Raw genomic sequence first — 13,447 nt, 5'->3', positions numbered from 1 at the left:
TCATTGATTCTTTCTGAGGCACAGAAGTCTCCTGATTGGTTGTTGGAACTTAGAATTACTCAAGATCATTATAACCGAATGGCCAGAGGGATATATGCTGCCATTATGTCCTTAACCACAAAGAAGCACTGACTCCCATAAGGAATACTGAATGTCATATTTGCCATGAAGCCAGCAAAATAAGAAATAAAGAAGCAAAAGAATGTTATCACTGATCTTAATGTATTAATATGGGCTTCAGTGCTGGCGTTTCTAAAACAAAGAGGTCCATTTTGCATCCGATGAGCGTGCTTATAGAGAGAAATGAATAACATAACAGTTCACATCACAGATATGGCCAGAGGAAATATTAATGCCAAGTTGACAAGAAGCACTTCATTAATCTGCTTTGTCTTGAGTTTAGTCCGCTTTAGCATGGCATCCCTGAGGACATCAATATCCACATTTTTAGGGTAATCCACCTTGACACACAGAGCTGCAATGCTCACGGAGGTCAACAGGCTTCCCAGAAGCAGCCAAGGCATTAACTTTGAGATTCTGAATTTCAGCCAAAGAAAACAGTACTGGGTGAAGTGTGTTATCTTGAGGCAGTAAAATACAGAGAGACAGGTGGCAAACCAGAGACTGACAGAGCTGAAAAACATCCAAAAAAAATCATCGCTGTACCATAAATTTTTACTCTCTAAAAGAGTGGAAAGGGGCTTCCCTGGTGGCGCAGTGGTTGGGAGTCTGCCTGCTAATGCAGGGGACACGGGTTCGCGCCCTGGTCTGGGAAGATCCCACATGCCGCGGAGCAACTGGGCCCGTGAGCCACAACTACTGAGCCTGCGCGTCTGGAGCCTGTACTCCACAAGAGAGGCCACGATAGTGAGAGGCCCGCGCACCGCGATGAAGAGTGGCCCCCGCTTGCTGCAACTAAAGAAAGCCCTAGCACAGAAACGAAGACCCAACATAGCAATCAATCAATCAATCAATCAATCTTTAAAAAAAAAAAAAAGAGTGGAAAGAACATAAGAAAAAACTTTACCATTAACACCATCTGCAAACCAAATCTAGACATCCCTATGCATATGAAAAGGAGTTGCATTGGTGTTAGCTTTCTGCTTTTGACCAATTCATTACAGTTGATGATTATAAGAAATCCATTTACTGTAATCCCTGTGATAAATTCTGCTGACATGAGGATAACATGAAGACAAGCTGACAAAGAGGAGGCCATGTTGCCTACCACAAATCTTAGCTTTTCCTTGTGGATGGTGTCAAATACCTCCTCCAGATGATGTTGCAGATAGAAACATACAGCACTGAGAAATCTGACCTTCTGCCAACTTCTGGATCGTAAGTAGAGTCTAACACTAGACTTTTTCCTTAAGGAAGAAAAACAGAGGGAGTACTTTTTAAATCTGGTGCCCTGAATTTGAAACTGTGGGAATGCAAATCCAAAGATTTGAATGATGGTTAAGTCTTCCAATTACATCCCAGTAAAAATTGCCATATTGGCAATTTTATTCAGTTCTCACGCTTACTCAATTATGCCAAACATTTGATTATAAATATTTTTTATTTAGGTTAATACCATTTCCTTTTTGTCTTTTGTTTTTTCCTAATGACAAATGCCATGTTCTTGGGACAGACAACTATTTCTTATTATTGGCACAAGTATCCAGTCTCAGATGTGACTGTTTCTTTTTTTCCCTCATAATAATCATTCCAAGACACTTTAAATGAATCCTTCCTGCTCCTCCACCCCCATCCCAGCCCCACAAAAGACAATTTTTTTCTCCAGACTTGAAAATCATTTCCTGGGACCTAACTTTTTTTTTTAAATTTATTTATTTAATTTATTTATTTTTGGCTGCGTTGGGTCTTCATTGCTGTGCGAGGGCTTTCCTCTAGTTGCTGCAAGCGGGGGCTACTCTTCGTTGCGGTGCGCGGGCTTCTCACTGTGGTGGCTTCTCTTGTTGCAAAGCACAGGCTCTAGGCGCACGGGCTTCAGGAGTTGTAGCACGCGGGCTTCAGTAGTGTGGCTCGTGGGCTCTAGAGCACAGGCTCAGTAGTTGTGGCGCACAGGCTTAGTTGCTCCGTGGCATGTGGGATCTTCCTGGACCAGGGCTCGAACCCGTGTCCCCTGCATTGGCAGGCGGATTCTTAACCACTGTGCCACCAGGGAAGCCCCTGTGACCTAACTTGGTATAAGAATCCTTCATTACCCTAAATGATCTCTCATATTTTCAGTCTTCTTGGTAAAATTTTGACCTAAGGGTCAGCAAATCCCAGTGATAAAGGTAGTGCATATTCAATCCACATGCTTACATCATGTCTGCTCATGCTGAAGAATATCCCTTCAAAAGGTAGATGGTACAGAAACTTCAAACCACAAACAGAGTGTGTAATTACATAGGCATTAAAATGATTTTCCTCTGTTTATTACAAAGAGATGTTCATATAACCTTGCCAAAAATTAGTTACATCACATGTAAAGTGTAAATAAATCATTACTACTTCATAACTAATATATGGTGCTCAAACTGTTTAGGTCAGTGGCTAGGTCATACTAAGCACTCAACACATGGTAACTACTTATTAATACTATTAAATGTCTTCTTTTATTTACCTCAGCAAGAAAATATTGATTCTGTTAACATTTTCCATAAGACAGGTGAAATGTTTTCAATAAGAAATAAGATTGTAAGAGTATAGAAAATAGAAAAGCAAAGAACTGGACTTGCCACCCACTGTCCACACCATTCATGGTTTTTAAAGCCTACTAGCCCATGAAAGGACATGTCAGTGCCACCTGTGTAGCATTCCCCTGCCACCATCAGGTGACCTCCCCACCCATTTTCTATACATCACAGATATCCAAAATGTATTAAGATTTATCCCATCTCTATCTCTTCTAAAATGCTTGTTTTGTGACCTGTACATCAGTTTGCCTTTGGTGCCTGGACTTGCCATCTTCCTTGTCTACAAACCATGACTTTGTCCAGTGAATGGTATTTGCCTTGCCCCATCACCTCTAGGGTCTATTCCCAATTCTAGGTACAGGTGAAGAAGCTTCGTCTCAATTCCAGACTCTAAAGCAGTGTCATGATCCTGGGGTGAAGGAGAAGAAATGGGATTTGTACAGTACACAGCTTAGTGTCCTAAATTACCTCTCTGAGACTGGGTTATATTTATTGAGTGATGGCATTTAAAAGGATATGATAACTGGATTGTTATCATATCTGACTGCATCTGGATGTCATGGGACTAAGGCAGCAAGCAGCAAATAAAACTTACTAGTAAGCATTCAGTAAATATTGTTACTGAATTTTTATGTGGAAAATGAGACACAACTCACTTCTGGAAAGGTATAGAATTTCTTAGGATTCACAAAAACCTTATTGGTAGAAGAAGTGAATCAGATTCCATCACAAAAATCCCCATTTTATAGAGAAGGATATTTTAGAATCCTAAAGACTAAGTGACTTATTCAAGGTTTAAGTGAGTAAAAACTGGCAGAACTTGTGTAGATCATTTCAATTTTCTGATCTTACATTTCCTCATAAGCAAAACAAGTGAATAGGAAAAAATGAATTATCTACAATTTTGATTTTGTCAACATTTTCAGACTCGTCTTCTGCCAAAATCTTGAAAGTTTCTTCCAAAACCTTGAATTAGTTGAGCTGCCTTTGCATGAGCTATGTCCCATGTAGGACAGACAGAGGATAAGATTTCATGATCCACTGATTAATATATTGGATTAATATCCTGTTTTTGAGACAACTGTTCTCAACTTCTCCCACCCCAGCTGAGTCATAATGTTTATTATAATTCTACTTTGAAGGTCTTTCCATGTGCAAATTATAATTTGTGTCTCAGACAATCAGTGAATGAGGAGGAAGAGGAGAGCTCAGTTTCTCAAAGAGACTGTGTAATTGAGGACTTCACTATCTCCTTACCACATCACTAAAATTCAGCTTTCATTGTACCATGGAGCAGTTTAAACCAACAGGAAATTAAGGATGCAATACTTTTGAAAATTGCATAAAGCTGCAAAATGTAAATAACTGCTCTGAACTGGTTGAATATGACATATATGTATCTAAGAAAATAGAATAGAGGCAAATTTGGGAAAGGGACATTTTAATTTTTTCATTGCAATAGAGTAAATGTTAAATTAAGTAACAGAAGCGGACCAAAGAAGAAAGGCTTATAGTCCAAGAGTCAGAGAGAAGTAATTAGAATGGTGTACTAATAAAAGTAAGACACATGCATTCTATCCCCATCCTGAAATGGATGTAGCCCACCTTCAGATGTATAACATTCCTTGTAACATGCATGTAATCAGGAAAAGTAGCTGACAGCAGAAAATGTGGAAATAAAAATAAATGTATTCCCCCAAATTGAGATATTATAAAATAATTTATAAGTAAGTGGGGTGTAACTAAATAATACACTTTTACCAAAATACCGAGTTCAAAAAGCTCATTTAATGTCTTAAAATTTTCTAATATTTTTAAGAAGATAGAACTCTCTCTATTGTAGAGATAGGAAAATACGTCTTGAGATGTTAAGATAACTTACCTAAATTTAACCAGACAATGCATGACAAAGGTAGAAATATGTTTTGATCTCCATATACACAAACTGATACACTTCAGACACACTTAGTCACACTTTCTACATAGTTGAGCAATTTCTTATTCTGAAATATAAAAAGAATACAACTCCAAATCATAGTTCAGAACACACATAATAACAATAAAAAAATCATGAAAACCTGATATTATTTAGCCAATTTTGAAGACCAAATTGTTTCAATACATTTAAGTAAACATTTACAGTGTTTAGATATTTTGACAGTGATCTGTGCCTTCTTCAGTGTTTTTTTTTTCCAATATCCATTTTTTTCAATATCTATTTCACATACAAAGTGATCCTATTCCAACACAAGTCCCCTCTATACCTTTATATTTCTGTAGGCACTGTGGACTCAAAATGAAAATAGGTAGCAATTTGTTGGAGAATGATATATTTGTTACTATTTTCCTGATCGTTCCGAGGATAAATTCTTAAAAGGAAAGATTTATAGCAGCTAGAAACCAATCAGCAATGAGTTAAAACTCCAACACCATCATTTATCTTCTTTAGCTTTACTATGACAGTTCAGGCTGTCCATGATACAAGATCAATTTCTGTCCTTTGGGTTTTTTTTTTTTCATGTCCTTTGTTTATGAGATATATCAAAGCTTAATCAAACAATATTTTTCCTTGTCTGAGATCCAGCTGATGCTACCTTGAGACAACATTTGTAGAAAATAAAAAGCTCTGTGCTCAATTTTGGTGATACTGACATTTCAGAAGAACTCCTAATGAACTGAAGTGGCGATATACGAACCTTTCAGAAGATCATATGAAGCAATCCATCCACAGTGAACAAAAATGTAGCACAAACTTTCCTTGATTTACATATGGATGTGATCATGTGGGCCGTCTGTGCTAACTCAGAGAAAAAACAGAAAAACAGATTATGTTCAAAGCAGTATGTATAAATTCAGCTTTACCCTAAAAGGTATCCACATATAAAAATGTCAACACTTCTAGGAGACATTATTTCTTCTGAACCCAAAATATCAACCTAGTATATGTATGACTGTGACATCCAAAAACTAGTGAATATAATAGAAATGTTTCCTCTTCTAAGATTACATGCATAGTACATTTGTGTGTGTGTGTGTACAGTAATATGTGTACTTACATTCTGCTGATTCTGCCCCTTGGAAATGTAACATAGATTCTAGGAAACAGGTTAACCAGCTGATTCTAAAGTTTGAATACCGGATTTTTGGAATTGAATTTTTCATTTGGGCTAGATATGTGTTGCTTCTTTTAAGGGCATATATTCTGATTCTCTAACATTTGGCTATCACTGGTAACAGGTAGAGGAAAATGGGGGGGAAATTCTTGAGAGACTTTACGTATTAATGCTAGAGCAGTTCTGTCTCTAAGTGAAGAGGAGTATATGTCCATTCACTGTAAATCTTGCAAGTTAACATACAACGACCATTTTGTATCAAATCAGTCAATAGTTAGCAGTAGCCAATAAAATAAATATGACAAATTATAAAGTGAGCCTATTTTTCCTACGAAGTTTAAGAATATCTGTTAAAAAGGTAACTCAATATAACCATGGATTCTATCACACAATTCTTCCATAAAAGTGAAAGCGGAGTCTATGGTGAGTGTCTCGTTCTCTATCCTTTGTATTAATTATATGGCCGTTGGCATCTTAAATATTATCCCTGTTGTCACATTTGTAGCTTTGCAAAGGTCTGCATCTAATCATCACATTTTGGATTAAGGTTAACATCACATTTGGCTTGAGAAATAAGAATCTAAACCTATGATATCCTTTATGCAGTTCAGCAGGTATCAGCATGTGAACTGGTATCAGCCTGTTCTAGTGCTTTCTAGAGTTCAAATCAGATTCCCTTCTACCCTGCTCTGTCTCGTGAGTGATCCCTGACATCGACAAATTACTTATGAATAAATCTTCTCAGTATTTTGGCATAGGTCAAGAGAACATTTAAAAAATTTTCTAGCTGGCAGTATCCCAAATGAATACTAAAATCTTCAGTGACGGCTGGGCATAGTTCTAAAAATGTAAGCCCTATTGTCGTTAAATATTTTTTGTCATATATAGATGAATGATTAATCTAGGTCTAGAATCACAGTTGCATAACTTTCAATAATTTTACACTGTTTTTCTTTTGAAAAGAATGAAGTTGTTATAATCATTGAATACACACAGGGGTTCCATGTGTATACGTAGCATTAATTGACAACTCATTGATGCAGCAGCTTATTTTTCATCCCATTATATTGTGAGTACCTTCTCATATTGGTAAATAATCTTCCAAAACATTACCTCCAATAGGTAAATAAAATTTTATAGTACATTCATACAGTAATTAATTATTCTTAATTTGTTAGATGTTTAAGTTTTTCCTAATTTTTATGGGTTTTTTTGAATTTTATTTTATATATATTTTTATACAGCAGGTTCTTATTAGTCATCCATTTTATACTCATCAGTGTATACATGTCAATCCCAATCGCCCAATTCATCACACCACAACCCCCACTCCCCACCGCTTTCCTCCCTTGGTGTCCATACATTTGTTCTCTACATCTGTGTCTCTATTTCTGCCCTGCAAACTGGTTCATCTGTACCATTTTTCTAGGTTCCACATATATGTGTTAATAAACGGTATTTATTTTTCCCTTTCTCAGTTACTTCACTCTGTATGACAGTCTCTAGATCCATCCACACCTCTACAAATGACCCAATTTCGTTCCTTTTTATGGTGGAGTAACATTCCATTGTATATATGTACCACATCTTCTTTATCCATTCATCTGTCGATGGGCATTTAGGTTGCTTCCATGACCTGGTTATTGTAAATAGTGTTGCAATGAACATTGGGGTGCATGTGTCTTTTTGAATTTTGGTTTTCTCTGGGTATATGCCCAGTAGTGGGATTGCTAGGTCTTAAGGTAATTCTATTTTTAGTTTTTTAAGGAACCTCCATACGTTTCTCCATAGTGGCTGTATGAATTTACATTCCCACCAACAGTGCAAGAGGGTTCCCTTTTCTCCACACCTTTTCCAGCATTTGCTGTTTGTAGATTTTGTGATGATGCCCATTCTAACTGGTGTGAGGTGATACCTCATTGTAGTTTTGATTTGCATTTCTCTAATAATTAGTGATGCTGAGCAGCTTTTCATGTGCTTCTTGGCCAGCAGTATATCTTCTTTGGAGAAATGTCTATTTAGGTCTTCTGCCCATTTTTGGATTGGGTTGTTTGTTTCTTTAATATTGAGCTGCATGAGCTGTTTATATATTTTGGAGATTAATCCTTTGTCCATTGATTCGTTTGCAAATATTTTCTCCCATTCTGAGGGTTGTCTTTTTGTCTTGTTTATGGTTTCCTTTGCTGTGCAAAAGCTTTTAGGTTTCATTAGGTCCCATTTGTTTATTTTTGTTTTTATTTCCATTACTCTAGGAGGTGGGTCAAAAAGATCTTGCTGTGATTTATGTCAAAGAGTGTTCTGCCTATGTTTTCCACTAAGAGTTTTATAGTGTCCAGTCTTACATTTAGGTCTCTAATCCATTTTGAGTTTGTTTTTCTGTATGGTGTTAGGGAGTGCTCTAATTTCATTCTTTTCCATGTAGCTGTCCAGTTTTCCCAGCACCACTTATTGAAGAGATTGTCTTTTCTCCATTGTATATTGTTGCTTCCTTTGTCATATATTAGTTGACCATAGGTGCGTGGGTTTATCTCTGGGCTTTCTATCTTGTTCTATTGATATATATTTTTGTTTTTGTGCCAGTACCATATTGTCTTGATTACTGTAGCTTTGCAGTATAGTCTGAAGTCAGGGAGTCTGATTCCTCCAGCTCCGTTTTTTTCCTTCAAGACTGCTTTGGCTATTCGGGGTCTTTTGTGTCTCCATACAAATTTTAAGATTTTTTGTTCTAGTTCTGTAAAAAATGCCATTGGTAATTTGATAGGGATTGCATTGAATCTGTAGATTGCTTTGGGCATTATAGTCATTTTAACAATATTGATTCTTCCAGTTCAAGAACATGGTATATCTTTCCATCTGTTGGTATCATCTTTAATTTCTTTCATCAGTGTCTTATAGTTTTCTGCATACAGGTCTTTTGTCTCCCTAGGTAGGTTTATTCCTAGGTGTTTTATTCTTTTTGTTGCAATGGTAAATGGGAGTGATTCCCTAATTTCTCTTTCAGATTTTTTCATCATTAGTGTATAGGAATGCAAGAGATTTCTGTGCATTAATTTTGTATCCTGCAACTTTACCAAATTCATTGATTAGCCCTAGTAGTTTTTTGGTGGCATCTTTAGGATTCTCTATGTATAATATCATGTTAACTGCTAACAGTGACAGTTTTACTTCTTTTCCGATTTGTATTCTTTTCATTTCTTTTTCTTCGCTGATTGCCATGGCTAGGACTTCCAAAACTATGTTGAATAATAGTGGTGAAAGTGGACATCCTTGTCTTGTTCCTGATCTTAGAGGAAATGTTTTCAGTTTTTCACCATTGACAATGATGTTTGCTGTGGGTTTGTCGTATATGGCCTTTATTATGTTGAGGTAGGTTCCCTCTATGGCCACTTTCTGGAGAGTTTTTATCATAAATGGGTGTTGAATTCTGTCAAAAGCTTTCTCTGCATCTAATGAGATGACCATATAGTTTTTAAAGTCCCCCACTATTACTGTGTTACTGTCAATTTCCTCTTTTATAGCTGTTAGAAGTTGCCTTATGTATTGAGGTGCTCCTATGTTGGGTGCATATATATTTATAATTGTTATATCTTCTTCTTGGATTGATCCCTTGATCATTATGTACCATCTTTTCTTGTCTCTTATAACATTCTTTATTTTAAAGTCGATTTTATCTGATATGAGAATTGCTACTCTAGCTTTCTTTTGATTTCCATTTGCATGGAATATCTTTTTCCATCCCCTCACTTTCAGTCTGTATGTGTCCCTAGGTCTGAAGTGGGTCTCTTGTAGACAGCATATAGATGGGTCTTGTTTTTGTATCCATTCAGCGAGCCTGTGTCTTTTGGTTGGAGCATTTAATTCATTCACGTTTAAGGTAACTATCGATATGTATGTTCCTATTACCATTTTCTTAATTGGTTTCGGTTTGTTTTTGTAGGTCCTTTTCTTCTCTTGTGTTTCCCACTTAGAGAAGTTCCTTTAGCATTTGTTGTAGAGCTGGTTTGGTGGTGCTGAATTCTCTTAGCTTTTGCTTGTCTGTAAAGCTTTTGATTTCTCCATCGAATCTGAATGAGATCCTTGCCGGGTAGAGTAATCTTGGTTGTACGTTCTTCCCTTTCATCGCTTTAAGTTTATCATGCCACTCCCTTCTGGCTTGTAGAGTTTCTGCTGAGAAATCAGCTGTTAACCTTATGGGAGTTCTCTTGTATGTTATTTGTCATTTTTCCCTTGCTGCTTTCAGTAATTTTTCTTTGTCTTTAATTTTTGCCAATTTGATTACTATGTGTCTCGGCATGTTTCTCCTGAGTTTATCCTGTATGGGACTCTCTGTGCTTCCTGGACTTGGGTGGCTATTTCCTTTCCCATGTTAGGGAAGTTTTTGACTGTAATCTCCTCACATATTTTCTCGGGTCCTTTCTCTCTCTCTTCTCTTTCTGGGACCCCTATAATGCGAATGTTGTTGCGTTTAATGTTGTCCCAGAGGTCTCTTAGGCTGTCTTCATTTCTTTTCATTCTTTTTTCTTTATTCTGTTCCGCCACAATGAATTCCACCATTCTGTCTTCCAGGTCACTTATCCGTTCTTCTGCCTCAGTTATTCTGCTATTGATTCCTTCTAGTGTAGTTTTCATTTCAGTTATTGTATTGTTCATCTCTGTTTGTTTGTTCTTTAATTCTTCTAGTTCTTTGTTAAACATTTCTTGCATCTTCTCGATCTTTGCCTCCATTCTTTTTCCCAGGATCCTGGATCATCTTCACTATCATTATTCTGAATTCTTTTTCTGGAAGGTTGCCTATCTCCACTTCATTTACTTGTTTTTCTGGGGTTTTTTCTTGTTCCTTCATCTGGTACATAGCCCTCTGCCTTTTCATCTTGTCTTTCTGTGAATGTGGTTTTTGTTCCACAGGCTGCAGGATTGTAGTTCTTCTTGCTTCTGCTGTCTGTCCTCTGGTGGATGAGGCTACCTAAGAGGCTTCTGCAAGTTTCCTGATGGGAGGGACTGGTGGTGGGTAGAGCTGACTGTTGCTCTGGTGGGCAGAGCTCAGTAAAACTTTAATCCACTTGTCTGCTGATGGGTGGGGCTGGGTTCCCTCCTTGTTGGTTGTTTGGCCTGAGGTGACCCAACACTGGAGCCTACCAGGGCTCTTTGGTGGGGCTAACGGAGGTCTCTGGGGGGGCTCACACCAAGGAGTACTTCCCAGAACTTCTGCTGCCAGTGTCCTTGTCCTCACAGTGACACACAGCCACCATCCACCTCTGCAGGAGACCCTAGCAGGTCTCCAACACTAGCAGGTAGGTCTGGTTCAGTCTCCTATGGGGTCACTGCTTCTTCCCCTGGGTCCTGATGTACACAGTACTTTGTGTGTGCCCTCCAAGAGTGGAGACTCCAAGAGTTGAAGTCCTGCAATCAAATCCCGCTAGCCTTCAAAGTGTGATTCTCTAGGAATTCCTCCTCCTGTTGCCGGACCCGCAGGTTCAGAAGCCTGACGTGGGGCTCAGAACCTTCACTCCAGTGGGTGGACTTCTGTGGTATAAGTGTTCTCCAGTTTGTGAGTCACCCACCCAGCTGTTATGGGATTTGATTTTATTTTGATTGTGCTCCTCCTACCGTCTCATTGTGGCTTCTCCTTTGTCTTTGGATGTGGGGTATTTTTTTGTTGAGTTCCAGTGTCTTCCTTTCGATGACTATTCAGCAGTTAGTTGTGATTCCAGTGTTCTCGCAAGAGGGAGAGAAAAGATAATTTTCTTTCTACCCTTCTGAGTTCGTGACTTCCATCCCTCAAACATAAGACAGATTAACAAGAGAAAAACAAACAGAAGTACATTAACATGCATATTTCACGTATACATAGGAGATAACCAATGAAACTGAGTAACTTTCAGAGACGGCCCAAGCCACCACCAACTTAAACACCATCATCAACTAAAGACAAAAATATTTGAGTGGTGATGCCAAAAGCTCAGCTTCTATACACCGGTGCCGAATCAAATCTTGGAGACATAGTTTTGGGTGAAGTAGAAAAGAATAGCTTCATGCTTTGCAGGCAAAGGGGGACACAGCAGGCTCCTACCGTCAAAAACTATGTGTCCCTTTCCTAATTTTTGATAACATAAATAACATTAACTAGGACATCTTTGCTTTTGATTTCATTTCTCATTATCTCCTTAGATGGGGATGTAATAATGGATCAAAGTATGTGACTATTTTTAAGTTCATAATATATATTGCCATATTGTTTCCAGAGAAATTGTACCAGTTTACATCCCATCAGCAGAATATGAGAGTTTCTCTTTACTATACATCTCCCAGCATTTTATGCAAAAATGTATTTTCTAATTTGATGGAGAAAATGGCATTTAATTTTAATTTGCATTTGTAGTAGAATTGTGATTGAACTTTTTTAGATATATGGATTCTCCACTTTTCTCTTCTGTGACTCACCTATTTATATCCACTGCCTTTTTTATTTTAAATTGAGGGAAAGGGGAACTTCCTTTCATCTTTATGCTTTAAACAATTACCTAATCAGAAAGGCAAACAATTCTTTATATGTAACTAAAAGTCATTATATATTTATAACTTCTTGCATCATTTGTAAAAGTACTTCTAATAGGAACTCTTTAGCTATTATGCAATTTACTTTTTAATCTGTCTTGATACCTTTTAATACATCATCTACAGATGGAGCCCCGAGTACTTTGGAAATCTGGTGAGTATGAGAGAGACACTTAAGATTGGTAACATATTCTGCCAAGAGTTTAAGCTCCTTTTGCTTATTTGGGCCACATTTACCTAGAATGTTATAGACTGATGACGTAAGCAGTGTTTCATCCAGTTCCCTCATGTGCATTTCACTGTCTGTTAATAGAGAATAGAGTTTTTTTTTAAAAGGTGTAATTTATTTTATTTCCCTGTACTGCTGGTCCCTTGGGTGAGGAAAAAAATCTTCAAATCAGTATCTAAAATTGTTTCTTGAATTATCTATAGATTTCATTAAATTCCTCTTATATTAAATCAATAGTTTATCATTGCTAGGTGAAAAGAGTGTCTAATTAAGCCACATTTTTTAAATTTATCAGTTTCTGTATTTCTCTTGAATTAAAAAAAAAAAGATACAACTTTGCGCAAAGTGCCTGTTGATATTTAGTGTGTTTTGTGGTGGGTGAGAGATATTTCACCTTTGAAGTGCAGAGCTGAGACCCTGGATCCCAAGGGAAGACGCTCTTCTGGTGGTGGTAGTGGAGGGGATTTTTTTCCCCAAGGACTAATTTCCTTTTCAGAAAACCATGCTGCAGGTCAGTCAGAATGAAGATCAAATGAAAATCTTAGGAGGGGCAGTGAAGTAATCTACATACATATCACTAGAAACTGAGTGAACTGAACACCTTGTATATACAATAAAATGCATGTCAAAAATCTGGTTTTTTGGGCTTCCCAAGTGGCGCAGTGGTTGAGAATCTGCCTGCCAATGCAGGGGACACGGGTTCGAGCCCTGGTCTGGGAAGATCCCACATGCCACGGAGCAACTAGGCCCGTGAGCCACAATTACTGAGCCTGCGCGTCCGGAGCCTGTGCTCCGCAACAAGAGTGGCCGCGATAATGAGAGGCCTGCGCACTGCGATGAAGAGTGGCCTCCACTTGCCACAA

At 37.8% G+C, this 13,447-nt stretch overlaps 1 pseudogene; it reads right to left on the bottom strand.

Annotated features, from left to right (window-relative positions):
• Positions 1–1,219, bottom strand: LOC132371536 (taste receptor type 2 member 7-like; annotated as a pseudogene).
• Positions 1,220–13,447: the final 12,228 nt, after the last annotated feature.

This window comes from Balaenoptera ricei, chromosome 9, assembly GCF_028023285.1.
Source record: "Balaenoptera ricei isolate mBalRic1 chromosome 9, mBalRic1.hap2, whole genome shotgun sequence".
Lineage (NCBI taxonomy): Eukaryota > Metazoa > Chordata > Mammalia > Artiodactyla > Balaenopteridae > Balaenoptera > Balaenoptera ricei.
The sequence above is the reverse complement of the archived record's forward strand: the minus strand, read 5'-3'. Positions and strand labels throughout refer to the sequence as shown.